Here is an 18,581-nt window from a genome sequence, read left to right as displayed (position 1 = left end):
GTCTCCCTGTTTGTCCTATATCGCGTTTTGTGCAGTCCTTGCATGGTATTTTGTAAACTACATTAGTTTTGCTCATGTTGGGTATTGGTTCCTTTGTTCTAGTAAGTTGTTGTCTGAGCGTGGCTGTTGGTTTGTGTGCCGTTATGAGTCCTAAGGGTCGCAGTAGCCTGGCTGTCAGTTCTGAAACGCTCCTGATGTATGGTAGTGTGGCTAGTCCTTTTGGTTGTGGTAGGTTTCGTTCCGTGGTCTATCTCTTAGGCATCTGTTGGTAAAGTTGCGCGGGTATCCGTTTTTGGCGAATACCTTGTATAGGTGTTCCTCTTCCTCCTTTCGCAGTTCTGGTGTACTGCAGTGTGTTGTAGCTCTTTTGAATAGTGTCCGGATGCAGCTTCGTTTGTGTGTGTTGGGGTGGTTACTTTCATAGTTTAGGACTTGGTCTGTGTGTGTTGTTTTCCTGTCTACCCTTGTGGTGAATTGTCCGTTCGGTGTTCTCTGTACTATCACGTCTAGGAATGGGAGTTGTCTATCCTTTTCTACTTCTCTCGTGAATCGGATTCCTGAGAGTGTGGCGTTGATGTTCCGGTGTGTTTTTTCTATTTCTGTGTTTTTGATGATTACAAACGTGTCATCGACATATCTGACCCAGAGCTTGGGTTGAATTTGTGGTAGGACTGTTTGTTCTAACCTTTGCATAACTGCCTCTGCTATGAATCCCGAGATTGGTGATCCCGTGGGTGTTCCGTTGATTTGTTCGTATATCTGATTGTTGAATGTAGTGAGGCACAAGTCCAGTAGTTTCAGTATGCCGTCTTTGTTGATAGGTTCTGCTTCCTGTTTTCTGTTCTGTATGTCCAGTAGTTTGGCTATTGTCTCTCTGGCTAGGGTTTTGTCAATCGAAGTGAACAGTGCCGTCACGTCGAATGAGATCATGGTTTCTTCTTTGTCTATGTGTGTATTCCTGATGGCGTCCAAGAATTCCTGTGTTGCTTGTATGGAGTGTTTGGATCCACTGACCAGGTGTTTCAGTTTCTGTTGTAGTTCTTTGGCCAGTTTGTATGCTGGTGTCCCTGGTAGTGATACAATGGGTCTGAGTGGGATGTCTGGTTTGTGTACTTTGGGTAGTCCGTAGAATCTGGGGATGTTGTTACTTTCCGGTTTCATTCGTCGCAGGTCAGCTTTGGTTATCTGTCCGTTTTCTTTGTAGATTCCTTAGTGTATTATTTATTCTATTGATGAGTTGTGGTGTGGGGTCAGAATCCTTCATTTGGTAGGCGTTGGTGTCTGCTAGTAGGTGTTGTGCTTTTTTGATGTAATCTGATTTATCTAGGATGACAGTCATTCTGCCTTTATCTGCTGGTAGTATGATTATGTTCTTATCATTTCGTAGTGTTTTCAGTGCTTCCCTCTCCTTGGTGTTGAGGTTATGTGTTTGTCTTTTTCTTATCATCATAGGTACGACCGTTTGTCTCACTGTTTGTTGTGTCTCTTCAGTCAGTCCATTGTTCCTGAGTGTGCATTCTAGTGCTGCTAATCGGCGAACAGAACCCCAACAACTGACCAAGGTGTGTGAATGTCTTCTGTTTATCTGACATTCAGGTATTGTTCAGTGGAGCTTTAATATTTGACCATCGCAACATTATTTTATCATTCTCTGCCCCTGAGTAACTGTGGGAGCGAGTGTGTGTATGGCCATGTGTGTGTGTTGGCGGTATCCGGGTGCATGTGTGTCTGTGTTTATACATGTTTGTGTGTTTCTGTGCATGCATGTGTGTGGGCCTGTGTGTGCCTGTGCACGTGTGTGTGTGTGTGTGTCCGGGTGCATGTGTGCCTGTGTATATGCATGTTTGTGTGATTCTGTGCATGCATGTTTGCGTGTCTGTGTGTACCTGCGTGTGTAAGTCTGCGTGTATGTGTGTGAGCGTTTGTGTATGTGTGTTTCTGTGTGTGTGTTTGAGCAAGTATGTGTGCGTGGGTGAGTGTGCGTGAGTGTGTGTGTGTGTCTGTCTGTCAGTCTGCCTGCCTGTTACCAGGACCCTGCAATATTGAGGCAAGTCCTCCTTCACTCCAGGCTGCAGTATTGACCATTATTTCCTGCATCCTTGTTCACAAATCACAGTTACCTAATGTGCTTGTGTCACCAAGTATTAGGCTGGTTTGCCAATTGTTCCGAAGGCATGCAATTAGGAAAGTCAGGAAGGTTGCTTCATCTGCAGACATTCTGCAGGAGCAGCAAGTGATTAACAAGGCGAAGGGATTGTTCATGTTCATTGGTTCACAGGATTCGAACATAACTCGCTGGGTCCAGCATTTAATCACTTTTTCCATCAACCCTTGAGAAGGTGGCAGTAAGCTGCCTTATTGAACCACTGCACTCCATCAAACTAATAGTTTTAGAGAAGCAGAATGCAGCAGAAATTTAATTCTAGCGTTCTGTGTTTCTGCTCCCAATCTAAAACTCAATCGTTTGGTTTGTACTGAGTTCGAGAGCTCATCGATGGTCTCAGCGAGGTTATATCTTACATAATATATAACGAAGTGTGTTTCAGTCTAAAATCTAGTTGAGGGTTGGGGGGATTAAAATACAGAGTAACAGGTAACAGGGAAAAAGTTACAGATAGGAGTATAGTCGAACGATATGGCTTAGTTCGCAACTTGCTTAACCAGGTGAAGGACAACTCAAAGCCTTTGAAGCAGACTGTCAAACAGGAGAGTGGGAAGCCTGAATTTGTATACATTAGGAGGAATGGTATTGTCAGAGCAAGGGTTAGGGCTTTGCAGAGTGAGTGTACGAGCTTGGGTAAAATATAAAAGAAACAGAAGAGCACAATTAGTAATCGCTGGTTTACATCCGGTCCCAATTTCAATGAGGTCAGAGCAGGGCAGATAAATCAATGGCTGAAAATGTGCAAGAATTTCGTTTTTAGGATGATTGGGATCTCTTCTGGGACAGTAAAGACCTGTTAGAAAAGGGAGGGCTTCACCTGAAATGCGAAAAAACCTATAACCTGATGTGTTTTATTTCGAGATGCTGTGAACTTTTTGTTTTGGGGTGGGGGAGGATGGGGCTTTCCAATAAAACAGTGAAAATAGACGCAAAGATGAGGCTGGTTCTGAATCAGAAAAGAACAAGTTAATTAGAAAAGATACACAACAGTAATCCGAGCCCAAATAACTCTGAAGAATTAAACTTCATTTATTTTGATACAGATAAGGCTGATGAACTCAGCGTATTTATGGCAACTTTGACCTCGCCTGTCAGAGCGATTACAGAAACGTGGCTGAGGCAAGGACAACACAGGCTGCTCAATGATCTGGGTTCTAGATGTTATCTGAAGAATAGATAGAGAGGCAAGAGGGGCACGGATAGCATTTTTGATTGAGAGAGAGAGGAAGGGACTTAATATACAGAGTGACAGATACCAGAGAGTGAGTTACAGATTGGAGTACAGTTGAAGAGTACAGTGTGGTTCACAATTGATTAACCAATACTGGGGAGTGAACTTCAGACTGGCCAGCGTCAAAGCCGATGTCCTGTTTCTGCAGGAGTGTGGGATACTGCACCACAACAATTACAGGAGGTGGTCGAGCTTGTGGGCCCAGGGCCGTCAGTGTGGTCGGGGGCAACGATAACCGCTCCTCAGGCCTAGGGATCCTGTTGCCGAAGGCAACTTCACCATCTCCGAGGTTAAGGAGGTGGTGGGCGGGCGCCTCCTCGTCACGGATGTTAAATACAGAAACGCTCCAGTAAGACTAATCAAAGTGTACGCCCCAGCGGATAAGAGTGAACGGTTGGCCATCCTGCAACAGCTTCCCCTGTTGCTGGCTATGTCCAGGCCAGTCATTCTGGTCGGAGACTTCAACTGCATCATTGATGTAGATGGACCATCTGGCTGGGGGGACAGTAAACTGGGCGTTACGTCCAGAGCCCTGATGGAAACGGTCAAAGATGTCAAGCTGCACGACGTCTTCAGCACCCCTGCAGATGGAGCGCAGCGTAGATACACATGGTCATGGGCAGACGCGTCTATCCGCTCAAGGGTAGATTACCTGTATGTGTCCCAAACGTTCTCGGTGAAGGACGCTCTCTGGGTGGTCTGAAACCTGTTGATTTTCCAGCTAAAGGAGTTGACCCCGACTGAGTGTTGCAGACTGGCACATTCCAATGTCCAGGACTACGTGTTGAGGGACGCGCTGAAACTTGGGGCAGCTGCCGCCAAGGTGCGGTGGGGAAAGACCACCTTTTAACATCTGCCTGTCGAAAGAAGATCAGGGGGCCCATGCAGTCATTTGGGCTCTGCTGATGCCTCAGCTCAATATATGAGTGAGAAATGTACAGACCTGTATGTAATAATAATAATTCTGAGCTGTGTATGTAAATGTGGACATATGCATGGCATCACCTGATGTACAGTGTATCAAATTATTTTATGACTATTTTATGAATAAAGTATATTTTTGAAATAAAAAAATGCTGTAATAGCAGTGGAGTTCAATTTTCCTCATTCATTTAGAAAAGTGAGGTAAGGAGTGTTCAGAGCATGTTGCTCCTGTTAGAGGCAAAGGCAACGCTGGTAAGATTCGGGAACAGTGCGTGAATAAATGTATTGTAGTTCTGGTCAAGAATACAAACGAATCATCTATTAGGCATAGAAAATTTGGATCAACTGAATCTTTTGAATACTCTAAAGAGTATTGGGGCCTTGCTATGGAAGAAACCTCGAAGACAGAGAGAGACATAAGATAGTCATAACAGATAATGTTCAGTATAATCCAAAAAGATTCGACAAAGACATTAACAACCAGACTGCAATTCCAGAAAGAGCAAGATTCTTTAAAGATTTACAAGATCATCTTTGCATGGAACTTCAGATGAACATTTTGCATCAGTTTTTACTGTTAAGAAAGAAATGGAGGCTAGGAGAGTGTGGGGAGGCGTCTTCTGGATTCATGTGTGCAATTCTTGTTGCCCTGTTCTCAAAAGGATTAAACTAGAGAGGGCTCAGCAAAGATTTCCCAAGATGTTACCGGGAATGGAAGGTTTGAGAAAAATAGACTGGAAAGGTGATGACCTTTCTCACTGGAACATTGGCATAGAAGGCTGGCCTTATAGAGGTTTATACAACCATGACGTGCACAGAGAAGGTAAATGACAAGGTCTTTTCCATCGGGTGGGGATATATCAAAACATGGGCTCATACTTAATGTGGCAGGAGAAAGGTTTAAAAAGGACATGAGGGGCAACGTTTTTACACGGAGAGTGGTTTGCGTGTTGGACTGAATGCAGGGACAGTTACACCATTTAAAAGGCAGGGAATCATAGAAATGTACAGCACGAAAACAGACCCTTCGTTCCACCTCGTCCATGCCAACCAGATACCCGAAATAAATCTTGTCCCATTTGTCAGAAATTGGCCCATATCCCACTAAACCCTTCTTATTAAGTTTTTCGGTTTCAGGAATGAATGACAGAAATAGGAAGGAAAGAAAGAGAGAGAAAGAGAGAGAGAGAGGAATTGAAACAAGAAGAAAGAAAGGAAGAGAGTGAAAAAAAACTTACACAAAGTTGAAAGAAGTAGGAAAGAAAAAGACAAAAAGAAGGGCTATCAGTAAGAAAGAGAAAGAGAGAGATAGTGTGAGAGAGAAAAAAGATTGCGAGAGATTTATGGAATGTGAGAGAGATAGAGACAGAGAATAGAGGAAAACTCAGAGGGAGATAAACAGGAGTTAAGGAAAGACGTGACGAGATTAAAGTGGTGGTTCTCTTCATTTTGGTTGGCCCCAGCTCTCTTGATGGTCTCTTACACTCCCTCTTTCCCATTGGCGACAGACCCTGCCCTAGGGGCTTGCTTTAGGAGGGGCTGGTTCAGTGAGAGACTGGGGATATTAAAGGATCAACTGGGATTGAGATACAAACACTCACCACACTCTCTCACACACAGAGACAGAACCACACAGATACTGACTTATGGCTCAGTGCACATGGTGAAAGGGACAGTGGTGCCAGAACCTGTTTAAAATACCCACAGGTTTGTGTCTCAAAGACACCTATCCACCCAAGTCCCAGGTCATCCAGTCAGCTCCCAGCTCCCAGCTCCCTCTCCCTGTGGCAAACCTCCCGCAGAGATGAAGCACATCCAGAGTCATTTTTGTGAGATTAGAGGGAGGAAGCGAGGGAGGGAGGTGTGAGAGAAATCAGCAGGTAAATAGTTTAGTCCAGACTGCCCTCTGTCTGCTCCTGCTAAGCATTTTACTGTCTTGGAATGAAATCTGCATATATTCTCATCCTGAGCAAATTCCTCTTGTCTTTGGGCTTTCCAATTGATCAATGTCAAAATGATAACCTGCGATTGCCGGATCGCAAACCCAGCTCACCTGTTTGGAACGCAGTTTTACTCATCTAGATAGCATCATCACTGTCCACTTTAGCTCAACATAATCCCCAAGCACATTTCAAAATAGACCTTTATCATGACAAATTAAACAGAGCTGATATTGACCCACGGAAGGTGATATTCGGTCAGGTCAGAGTAACTGACATAAAGAGGCAGATTTGAAGGAGCATATTAAATCAGAGAGGAAGCTGGATCATTGGAAGGTGAAGAGAGAGAATCCAGGAGTCCCTCTTTTCGGGCTTGGATTCACCACCAAACCATAATCTGCTTCATGGAAATGAAGGAATAAAGAGATGGAATGATACCAGCCAATTGAATGGAAATGAATTACTTTTGAAAATAAATCTGCAATCAGAAGACACAGAACATGATGTACTCCTAATAAAACTATTCCTTTTTCTTCCCTTTTGTCGAGATATGTGTATCAGCGAATTCAGTGAGGGAGAGTGGAGAGGACTCTGTCACTGATTTTCCCATTCTTGACCTGTAGTGAACAATGATCCTTTCCTCCAGCTCATTTACTTCCGTATCTGTGTCACTCACTGAGAACTGATTGCTTGAGATGGATGTATCTTTCGTGTTTCTAACTCCTCTTTCGGTTTTGTTTTTGCTATTCTGCTTTCTACTAACGGTTGCGCCTTGTTGACATCACTTTACACTAGCTTTACTAGTACACTCTCTGACATTTTGTTCCTCAGGTGGAGTCAGTATTTGTCCATTAGAAAATGACGGTTATCATGAAAGGCAGGTAGTTATAGGGAATGCTGGAGAACGAAGGAAATTGAGAGTTTGGTTCAGAAAAAGAAGGAATCATATATAAGGTATCGACAGGATAAATCGAGTGAGTCGTTAGAAGATATAAAGGGAGTTGGAGTATACTTAAGAGGGAAACCAGGGGGGCAAAAAGGGAACATGATATAGTTTTGGCTAATAGAAGTTAGGACAATGCAAAGGGTTTTTACAAATTCATTAAGGACAAAACGGTACTAGGGAGAGAAAAGGGCCCCTCGAAGATGAGCAAGGCGGACTTCGTGTGGAGCTGCAGAAAATTGGGGTGATACTAAATGACTAACTTAATACTAATTTACTGTGGAAAAACATATGGAAGACATAGACTGTGGAGAAATAGATGGTGACATCTTGCAAAAGGTCCATGTTAGAGAGGAGGATGTCCTGAAATGCATAAAGGTGGATACATCCCGCAGGACCTGATCAGGAGTACTCTAGAACTCTGTGGGAATCGAGAGAAGTGATTGCTGGGCCTCTTGCTGAGATATTTGTATTATCGATAGCCCCAGGTGAGGTTTCTGAAAACTGGAGTTTGGCTGATGTGGTGCCACTGTTTAAGAAAGGTGGTAAGGTCAAGCCAGGGAATTATATACCAGTGAGCCTGACGTCGGGGATGGGCAAGTTGTTGGAGGGAATCCAGAGGGACAGGATGTACATGTATTTGGAAAGGCAAGGACTGATTAGGGATAGTCAGCATGGCTTTGTGCTTGGGAAATCATGTCTCACAAGCTTGATTGAGTTTTTTGAGAAAGTAACAAAGAGGATTGATAAGGGCAGAGCGGTGTATGTGATCTATATGGACTTCAGTGAGGCGTTGGACAAGTTGCCCTATGGGAGTCTCCATGGCTACATTGGTATTCCTCATTTTCCTTCCGACCATGCCTCACATGGATTCTTCATTCCATTATCTGCTGCTGCTAATGCTGGCTCTCTGTTACTTGGATTTGTTCACCAATTGAGTTATTTTTATAACCGGATATTTCACGCCATACTTTAACTGGTCTCTGAACTTTTTCTGCGTCACCACATAAATAAGTGCATTTGTGCAGCAACTTAGAGTCCGCAGCATATATGTGACTTCATCAAAGAGACTACGATCATAGTTCTCCAAGGAATCAACAGCTCCAAAGAACCCCAAAACATACAGAAACCACAGATGTATGAAGCGGGTGGTGATGACAAAGAGTAAAGTCACAGAGTTCTTTCTGCTCTCTATCTCTGGGTCATTCTCGATATTCCCCTGAGTTCTCAATTCCTTTCGCATCTTCATGGCCTCGAAGATGTGTCTAGCAGTCAGAATGTTGAGAAAGAGAAGAAAAGTGAATGGTAACATTGGTGTTAAAACATGTTCAAAGTATTTAAAACTTTCCCAGAGGTCAGTGTTATAACTGGACCTCGTTTTACAGTACCATGAAACATTGTTGATAATCTTTCCAGGTTTGTATCGAAAGTAGTTGGGAATATTCTTTAAAGAAAAGAAAATACAGATTGTTACTACAACTCTCTTCACAGTTTTCTCTGTGCAGTACTGAGATTTTATCTGATGAAAACAAATGGCAACAAATTGATCAAAAGAAAAAGCAACAGTGAACCAAAAAGAACAATCAATAGTCAAGCAGACTAGGACATCGATAACACTGCAAACAGGAGTGATGTTCAGGAAAAACCGTGGATAATAATAATAATATGAAAATCGGTAAAGTACAATGTCAAAAGCAATGAACAGTAGATCAGATGTTGCCATGGCCGCCAGATAGTGAGTGGTGCATGTAGAAAGACCACACTTCCGTCGAGCTAAGATCGTTATCATCACGAGACTAACTGTAAGAGACAAAGAAAGGAATAGACGACTTAAAAATTACAGATCAAGCATTCTCTAATACCTGAACCCAGATGTTAGTAATGGCACAAAGGTAATTGTTGCTACATGTCATATGAACTTTAAAGAATCTGAACTTCAGCAGCAACCTCTCTCTAAATGAATAATTTGCATTCTTAAAAGACAGACAGAAGAACATGAACAGAAGATTGCTCACAAAAATACAGTTGTGTACTCAATGATATTATGGGCTTGGCAGCACTTGATTTCATCTCCTTTATAGATTACTCAGACTGGCTGAAGATTCCCCTAAGACGACAACGTCCACAGAATAAAACCTCGAATCAGTAAAACCACGAATGAGAAACACCTAACATGGAGATTGATTGCAAAATTTCAGTATTTGGTTTTGGATCCTCCACTGCTCAGATTAGCCTCAGTATTGTATATCAACAACAGCAGAGGGCATTGCATCACTCTACAATGTGCAGGAACGAATGCAGTGCATAATGTGGATGAAAAAAAAGACCAGGCATTGAATCCCTCCTCAATCTGCGTACCCACCTAAATCAGAAGCACTGCAACATTTGACAAAGACTCTCCCACATTTGCAATACCGTACACTGCAGCCCCAACCCAAATATAACCTGAATCCATGCTGCATTGCTCATTACAACATTTTGGTTTATAAGTCACACATTTTATCACGGATTAAGTGAAGTTTCCTTCCTGATGTCCAGGCTCACGCTCTCAAACTCTTTTCCTTGTGAATAGAGATCTCCCTCCCAGATTCAGAGAGCACACTGGGGTAAGGAATCCCCATCACCGAACCATCATTCTCCAAGGTAATCATCAGACACAGTTTCTGTGCTAGGATCATGGAAACCCGACCATGCAGAAAGAGGTCATGCGGCCCATCGATTCGGCAAAAAAATCTGAAGAGCATCCTACCCAGACTCCACCCAATGGACGTGTTATTTTTATATCATGATTGACTCACCTAACCGAATATTCTGGGCACTATGGGACAGTTTAACTTATCCAACCCATCAAATGTGCATACCTTTCGATACACACCATTACGAAAGATGCTGGAGGACAATGGCCTAATGGACTTATCACGAGACCATTAATTCATAGACGCAGGTAATGATCTGGGGAGCTGGGTTCAACATTTCCCATGGCATATGATGGAAGCTCAATGAGTCGAATGATAATGGTGAAATGGTTGACAGCTGTCAGGAAGAAAAAACATGTCGTTCACTGATGTCATTTGGGGAAGGCAATCTGTCACCTTTACCTCATCGAAACTAATTTTGACTCCAGAGCCATGACAACCTGTTACCAGCCTTCTTGCAAATTATTGAAGGGCAGTAAATGTTGACTTCACCAGCCACACCCATGTCCTTTCAATGAAAAAAAGAAAATGAGTTTGCACAGACAACTGTCTGCCGCATCTTTTGCTCCCTTTTTAGATCTTTCTATGCGATTGGATATCCCCACACTATGTCCATTATCGCAAAGATGAAATTAAAACTTCAAATTTGTTCCAATTTCAAAGATCAAGAATTGGAGAAAGATGAGGTGTACATCCTGCAGGCATTGGGTGGATAGGGTTTAGCAATGAAGGAGGCCCAGGACCTGCATGTCCTTGATTGAGTGGGAGGGGGAATTAAAGTTTTCCGACAGGGCATGGTGGGTTTGGTCTGAGCAGATGTCCCACTGATGTGGAGAGCAAACCTGCACCCATACCTCCCTGCTTACCTCCGTCCAAGGCCTAAAAAGGTCCTTCTGCAACAACACAAAATCATCTGAACTTCCACCATTATCATTTATTGTATCCTTTGTAGCTGATGTGGTGTCCTCCAGATCTGGGAGACGGATCACCAATTTGTGGATCGTTTCAACATCTCTGGGGCACCCACAACCAACCCCACTGCCCTGTGGCTGAAAACTGCAACTCCACCTCGCACTCCCCCAAGGACATGCAATTCCTGGGCCTCCTCCATCGCCAAACGCTAACCACCTGACGCCTGGAGGAAGAACGTCTCGCCTTCTGGATTGGGACCTTCCAATCACACAGGGTCAGTGTGAATTTAACTAGTTTCCTCATTTACCTACCTACACGCAGTCCCAACCTTCCAACTCGGCATCAACCTAATGAAATGTCCTACCTGTCCATCTTCCTTCCCATGTGTCTGTTTCACGCTCCTCTGTGACCTATCACTTTTACCCACACCTTCATCTACCTATCGCATTCCCAGCTGTGTTCTCAACTTTTCCATCCCCTCCCATTTATCTCTCTGTCCCCTTGCCCACAAGCCTCATTCTCGATGATGGGCTTATGCCTGAAAAGTCGATTCTCCTGCACCTCGGATGCTGCCTGATGTACCATGATGTTCTGTCACCACACTGTCGACACAGCTCCTGACCGGTGCTCAGTAAGTCAACGGTTAAATATATCCATCATTCAGAGTACTGGATCACACAGCACCCGACATCAGTGAGGAGGATCATTTGTGGGAGCAAAGTCTGAATTTCAAGAGAAGAATAAAACAAAACTCCAAGGGCAGCACATGACAGAACGTTTGCGTTCTCAAGCACTCGTCCTTTGGTTAAAAAAAAACATACTGAAAGAACTGCGGATGTTGGAAATCATAAACAGAATTAGAAATATCTGGAAATGGTCAGCAGGTCTAGCGACATCTGTGGAGAGAAATCACAGTAAATCTGTTCCTGGATCTGAAACATTAAGTCTGCTTTCACTCCACAGATGCTGCCAGACGTGCTGAACTTTTTCAGCAATATCTGTTTGTTCTTATTGTTGATGGCCACAGTTTTTTGTATTGCACTAACCTCTGGCACTATGGCAGACACGTTCTCTGAATCTTCCGGTCTTATCGGATATCATATGAAACTTGTTTCATATTTTCCTATCCCATGTTCCAACAATAACATTTTCCCTCAGCTGAACTATTTTGGAATGGAAGAAATAGGACTTATTTCATCAGAGAGGTTGATCCACTGTGTCACTTCCTTGATGAAAAGCACACGTTGCCACCAAGATTACACCTTCCTCTACCACATCTTCTGTAAAAATGTCATCCCATATTCCCAAATCTTCAGCCTCCGATACATCTGTTCCCAGGATGACCAATTCCAGCTCAGAAAGTCCCAGATGCCCTCCTTCTTCCACTGTCACACCTTCCCTTCCCTCAAGGTTGACGATGCCTTCCAGTGCATCTACTCCACGTCATGCACCACCATCCTTGAAACCTACCCGTCCCAATGCAAAAAGGACAGAATCCACACTGGGCCTCAACTTCCACCTCACCAACCTCCGTATACAATGCATCATCCTTCGCCATTTCTGACAATTCCAAAACAACCCTACCAACAGACATAAAATTCACTCGCCACCCTTATTCATGTTCCGAAAAGACCATTCTCTCAGCGACTCCCTCAGCAGGCACACACCCCGCTCCAGACCACATCTCCCTCCTGGCACATTTCCCTGCCACCACAGGAAGTGCAAAACCTGTGCCCATACCACTCCCCTCACCACCATCCAAGGCCACAAAGGATCCATCCATATCTGTCAGAAATTTACTTGCAGCTCTACCAATGTCACCTTCTGTCTCCGTTGCACCCGGTGTGGTCTCCTCGACAACGGAGAGACAGGGTGCCTTCTTGCGGATCACTTCTGAGAACATCTCTGGGATACGTGCACTCACCAACCCCACCACCCCATGGCTGAACACTTCAACTGCCCCTCACACACCATCAAGGACATGCAGGTCCTGTGCCTCTTCCGCTGCCAAACCGTTATCACCTGATCCATGCGGAGGAATGACACATCTCCTGCAACCAGACAGGATAAATGTGGATTTCAACAGCTTCCTCATTTCTGCTCTCCCCACATTATCCCAACCCCAAACCTCCAATTTGGCACCACCCTCCAGACCTGTCCATCACTCCCCCCCGACCTATCACCTTCTCCCTCACTTTCATCCACCTAATGATTTCCCAACTTCCTGTCTCCAAACTCCACCCCCTCCAATTTATCCCTCAATCCCAACCAACAAGTCTTATTCCTGATGAATGGTATATCCCCGAAACATCGAGTCTCCTGCTCCTCGGATGCTGCCTGACCTGCTGTGTTTTTCCAGTACTACACTCCCGACTGTGCCAGATACATCCTAGCCAGCAGTATTGATGCAGAAGCCCTGAGATTTACAATGTGCTGTGGGAGTGAACAGCACGGTGTTATCGTTACGACAAACATTAATGAACATCCAGTTCGAGCTGGCAATAATAAGTCACTTCAATACTTACTCACTCCCACCCATAACACAATTTTCACCCTCGATAGCCACAAAACAGTCTGGGTTTACCCAGCATCTAAATGAGACCTCCTATAACCACCCCACCTGTAAACCACAATCACTGTTTGTATAGGCATCCTGTGTGATTATTGGTGCAATGATGTCCCATGCTATGGGGCAAAGAACATCATGCAAACCCAAGTTAACAGGCAGTACAACGCACATGTGTTTTTGACAATCAAAGAATTCAACAATGCACATCATCATACATATTCTTTCAGCTGTGTGCTACTGATGGACATGATTCAAAGTTTGTGCGAAGATTTGTAGCTCGGGTGCTTGTTGTAGTGGTTCTGTTCGCCGAGCTGGAAGTTTTTGTTGCAAACGTTTCGTCCCCTGGCTGGGAGACATCATCAGTGCTCTGGAGCCTCCTGCAACGCGCTTCTTTGATGTTTCTTCCGGCATTTATAGTGGTCTGTCCTTGTCGCTTCCGGGTGTCAGTTTCAGCTGTCCGCTGTAGTGATTGGTATATTGGGTCCAGGTCGATGTGTCTGTTGATGGAGTTTGAGGATGAATGCCATGCCTCTAGGAATTCCCTGGCTGTTCTCTGTCTGGCTTGCCCTATGATAGTAGTGTTTTCCCAGTCGAATTCATGTTGCTTTTTGTCTGAGTGTGTGGCTACTAGGGATAGCTGGTCGTGTCGTTTCGTGGCTAGTTGGTGTTCATGTATGCGGATTGTTAGCTGTCTTCCTGTTTGTCCTGTTTGTATAGGTATAAAAAACGGCACTAAAAGAAAAACTGGCCAAACTAACACACATAAAAGAGGACACTTCAACACACACCTGGGTTAAAAACCTCTCCCACAGACAGCTCACAGACATGGAAAGAACTATACTGACCAAGGGACTCAACTACAACCACTGGGACGCCAAGACAGCAGACTTCCTAGCAGCACTGGAATGCACACTCAGGAACAATGGACTGACTGAAGAGACACAACAAACAGTGAGACAAACGGTCGTACCTATGATGATAAGAAAAAGACAAACACATAACCTCAACAGCAAGGAGAGGGAAGCACTGAAAGCACTAAGAAATGATAAGAACATAATCATACTACCAGCAGATAAAGGCAGAATGACTGTCATCCTAGATAAATCAGACTACATCAAAAAAGCACAACATCTACTAGCAGACACCAACACCTACCAAATGAAGGATTCCGACCCCACACCACAACTCACCAATAGAATAAATAACACTCTAAGGAATCTACAAAAAAACGGACAGATAACCAAAGCTGACCTACGAAGAATGAAACCGGAACGCAACAACACCCCCAGATTCTATGGACTACCCAAAGTCCACAAACCAGACATCCCACTCAGACCCATAGTATCACTACCAGGGACACCAGCATACAAACTGGCCAAAGAACTACAACAGAAACTGAAACACCTGTTAAGCGGATCCAAACACTCCATACAATCAACAGAGGAATTCTTGGACGTCATCAGGAATACACACATAGACAAAGAAGAAACCATGATCTCATTCGACGTGACGGCACTGTTCACTTCGATTGACAAAACCCTAGCCAGAGAAACAATAGCTAACCTACTGGACATACATAACAGAAACCAGGAGGCGGAACCCATAAACAAAGACGGCATACTTCAACTGCTGGACTTATGCCTTACTACACACTTTACATTCAACAATCAGATATACGAACAAATCAATGGAACACCCATGGGATCACCAATCTCGGGACTCATAGCAGAGGCAGTTATGCAAAGGTTAGAACAAACAGCCCTACCACAAATTCAAACCAAACTCTGGGTCAGATATGTCGATGACACGTTTGTAATCATCAAAAACACGGAAATAAAAAAAACACACCGGAACATCAACGCCACACTCACAGGCATCCGATTCACGAGAGAAGTAGAAAAGGATAGCCAACTCCCATTCCTAGACATGATAGTACAGAGAACACCGAACGGACAATTCACCACAAGGGTACACAGGAAAACAACACACACAGACCAAGTCCTAAACTATGAAAGTAACCACCCCAACACTCACAAACGAAGCTGTATCAGGACACTATTCAAAAGAGCTACAACACACTGCAGTACACCAGAACTGCGAAAAGAGGAAGAGGAACACCTATACAAGGTATTCGCCAAAAACGGATACCCGCGCAACTTTATCAACAGATGCCTAAGAGATAGACCACGGAACGAGGACATGCCACAACCAAAAGGACTAGCCACACTACCATACATCTGGAGCGTTTCAGAACTGACAGCCAGACTACTGCGACCCTTAGGACTCATAACGGCACACAAACCAACAGCCACGCTCAGACAACAACTTACTTGAACAAAGGAGCCAATACCCAACATGAGCAAAACTAATGTAGTTTATAAAATACCATGCAAGGACTGCACAAAACACTATATAGGACAAACAGGAAGACAGCTAACAATCCGCATGCATGAACACCAACTAGCCACGAAACGACACGACCAGCTATCCGTAGTAGCCACACACTCAGACAACAAGCAACATGAATTCGACTGGGAAAACACTACTATCATAGGGCAAGCCAGGCAGAGAACAGCCAGGGAATTCCTAGAGGCATGGCATTCATCCACAAACTCCATCAACAGTCACATCGACCTGGACCCAATATACCAACCACTACAGCGGACAGCTGAAACTGACACCCAGAAGCGGCAAGGACAGACTCTATAAATGCCGGAAGAAACATCAAAGAAGCGCGTTGCAGGAGGCTCCAGAGCACTGATGATGTCTCCTAGCCAGGGGACGAAACGTTTGCAACAAAAAACTTCCAGCTCGGCGAACAGAACCACTAGGGCATGATTCAATTGGTGACCTAGTTTTTTTTATCAAACTCACCAAGTCCCTGAATTCCGAACAACGGATCAACTGAAGGCCCCAACAGCAGGGCTAAATATCAATCCGCATCGCCGAATGTTCTTGATCCAGATTTGACCCTTGGAACAACACAACAAAATCAAATATCCTAAATCGCCCATCAGCCACCCCAAACAAACTTGGCTTTCATCAGTGAAAAATTCTGGTGAACCACCGAATATCCACCGCTCTGAGTTCTGTGGACCAGGTAGAAGAACAGAGATTTCTCAAAGTTGTCGAGCACTGCATTTTATGGTGTAACACTATGACTTCACAGTGAATGGGTTTTAAAATATATCCAGAAGATTCGTCTGTCAGTACCAATGGAATAACTATAACAATAATCAAAATAATAATACTTATCCAAACTGGTAGCCAAAGACTAAATGACAATCGCAAAGGAATGTAAATGGGAGTTCCTACACATTGATCAGTTTTCTGACAGGAACACCAATGCATAAAAACAACAAAGGGCAACCTCAGTACATATCCTGGGATATATCCTGTTGGACAAAATTGTTTGATCCTCTACGTGACAGCTGCTACCAGTGTACTCCAGATCTCAGTGTTGGCCCTAATATAGTCCACATCAAAGCACTGTCCAATGTTTTACAAATGGCACAACTCTCTCGTTTTTTTGGCAATCAATTAATTTAACATTACGCATCATAATTGAAATCTTACACTCAATGCCCCTCCCAGTGAACTGTCTTCACAATCATCATGCCTCAACACATCCACTGACTGAAAAAAAACAGAGAAGATGGTCAAAGCTATCCCTGCTAAAATTCACTGATCACTCTGTAATGACTGGCTCAACTCGTTCGTTGCTCACCTGTTGTATTCGGGCTCCCATTTGGAGTGAGTTGTGTGAGCAAGAACCAACAACACAATCCCTTCACATCAAGGAATGGGAAACACCAGGTATACCGAAGAGGTGGGTTGTTACAAAACCCATCTGACCAATAGCAGGCTTTGAATTCCCACAGACAGAGAATAGTCTTCCTGAACACTTTCTAGCCCAGACAGTGCCGGTGCTCAGCACTCAGGGCAAAATGTGGCCTCTGGGCAAACCCGTTCTGCACAGTATAGAGAAACAGACAATGCTGCACATTATTGAGCAACCTCCTAATCAAACAGGTATTTTCTTTAGACTAAGTAAGTGAGGATACTGGATCTGGCATCAGTATCAGCCTTGCTAAATTGAAATAAAATGATTAAGTATCATACAGTGGAATAAGTCTGATTTAATGCAGAGACGTATACAACTTAAGCTGTCCAAGCATTACCAGGAATGCCAACAACATCCAGGATGGTGTAGTATACTTTGGCGACCTTTTGTTCTGGACGATGCACTTTGTTGTTTGTGAAACAACCTCGCCCTGCTGTTGGCAATCGTCAGAACGGGATAATTCTCTCGAAACTGGAACTAACACGGTTTCAGTGATTTTTTTAAATTCTGTATGTCATCTCCTCTGTGATTATATCTTCATTTTAAAAAAATCATTTTGAAGAAACAGATTATGACAACGGGTTTATTTTAATGATGTGATATCATTGAGATTTGACTCTGTAATTGAATATCCCAAAGATTAGCTTTATCTGATCCTATTAGGCATCAAAGCTAATTTCAATTTGTCTTCAAACAACAGTAGTTATTTTATTTCACATACTATCAATGCCATAACTATATAAATATCTTCTGACATTCTTTTCCGTGAAGCCCTTCATTTTGCTGAGGTTATTCAGTCGAGCTGTCGAGCTCCTTGAGAGCTGTTCTACCGCACACTGTTATCCCACTACTTTTCTTGTTCATTCCCTTTTCCAACTCATTTAGGAAATTCTATCTGTGAACGAGAACTCTAATACAAACTTGAAGCTGATGCTGACCACAACAACAACTGAAACGTCTATTCAAACAATTACGAGAAAAGAGATTAATTCAGAACCTCACCTTCAGAATTACACAATGTCAGAATCACACAGTAAAGAAGAAGCTGAGTGCCCCATCATGTTTGTCCCAAAAGTATACTGAATCTACATTCGTACCATTTTCCAGCACTTGGCCCAGAGCCTTGAACGTTAGACATTTCAAGTGCTCATTAAGTATTGTTTAAATGTTGTGAGGTTTCCGGTCGCCAGTCCCCTTCTGGTCAGTATTATTGCAGGCCCCCTCCATCCTCTCGGTGAGAAGAGCTTTTCTCGTGTCCCCCTCGGCTTTCAGCTTCAAATTATCCTTGTTATTGGCCCTTCGACAAAGGGGAAACAATTACTTTTTATCAGCATTGCCCATGCCCATCATAGTATTAT

This window comes from Hemiscyllium ocellatum, chromosome 20, assembly GCF_020745735.1.
Source record: "Hemiscyllium ocellatum isolate sHemOce1 chromosome 20, sHemOce1.pat.X.cur, whole genome shotgun sequence".
NCBI classification, from domain to species: Eukaryota; Metazoa; Chordata; class Chondrichthyes; order Orectolobiformes; family Hemiscylliidae; genus Hemiscyllium; species Hemiscyllium ocellatum.
Note: the sequence above shows the minus strand (reverse complement) of the source record.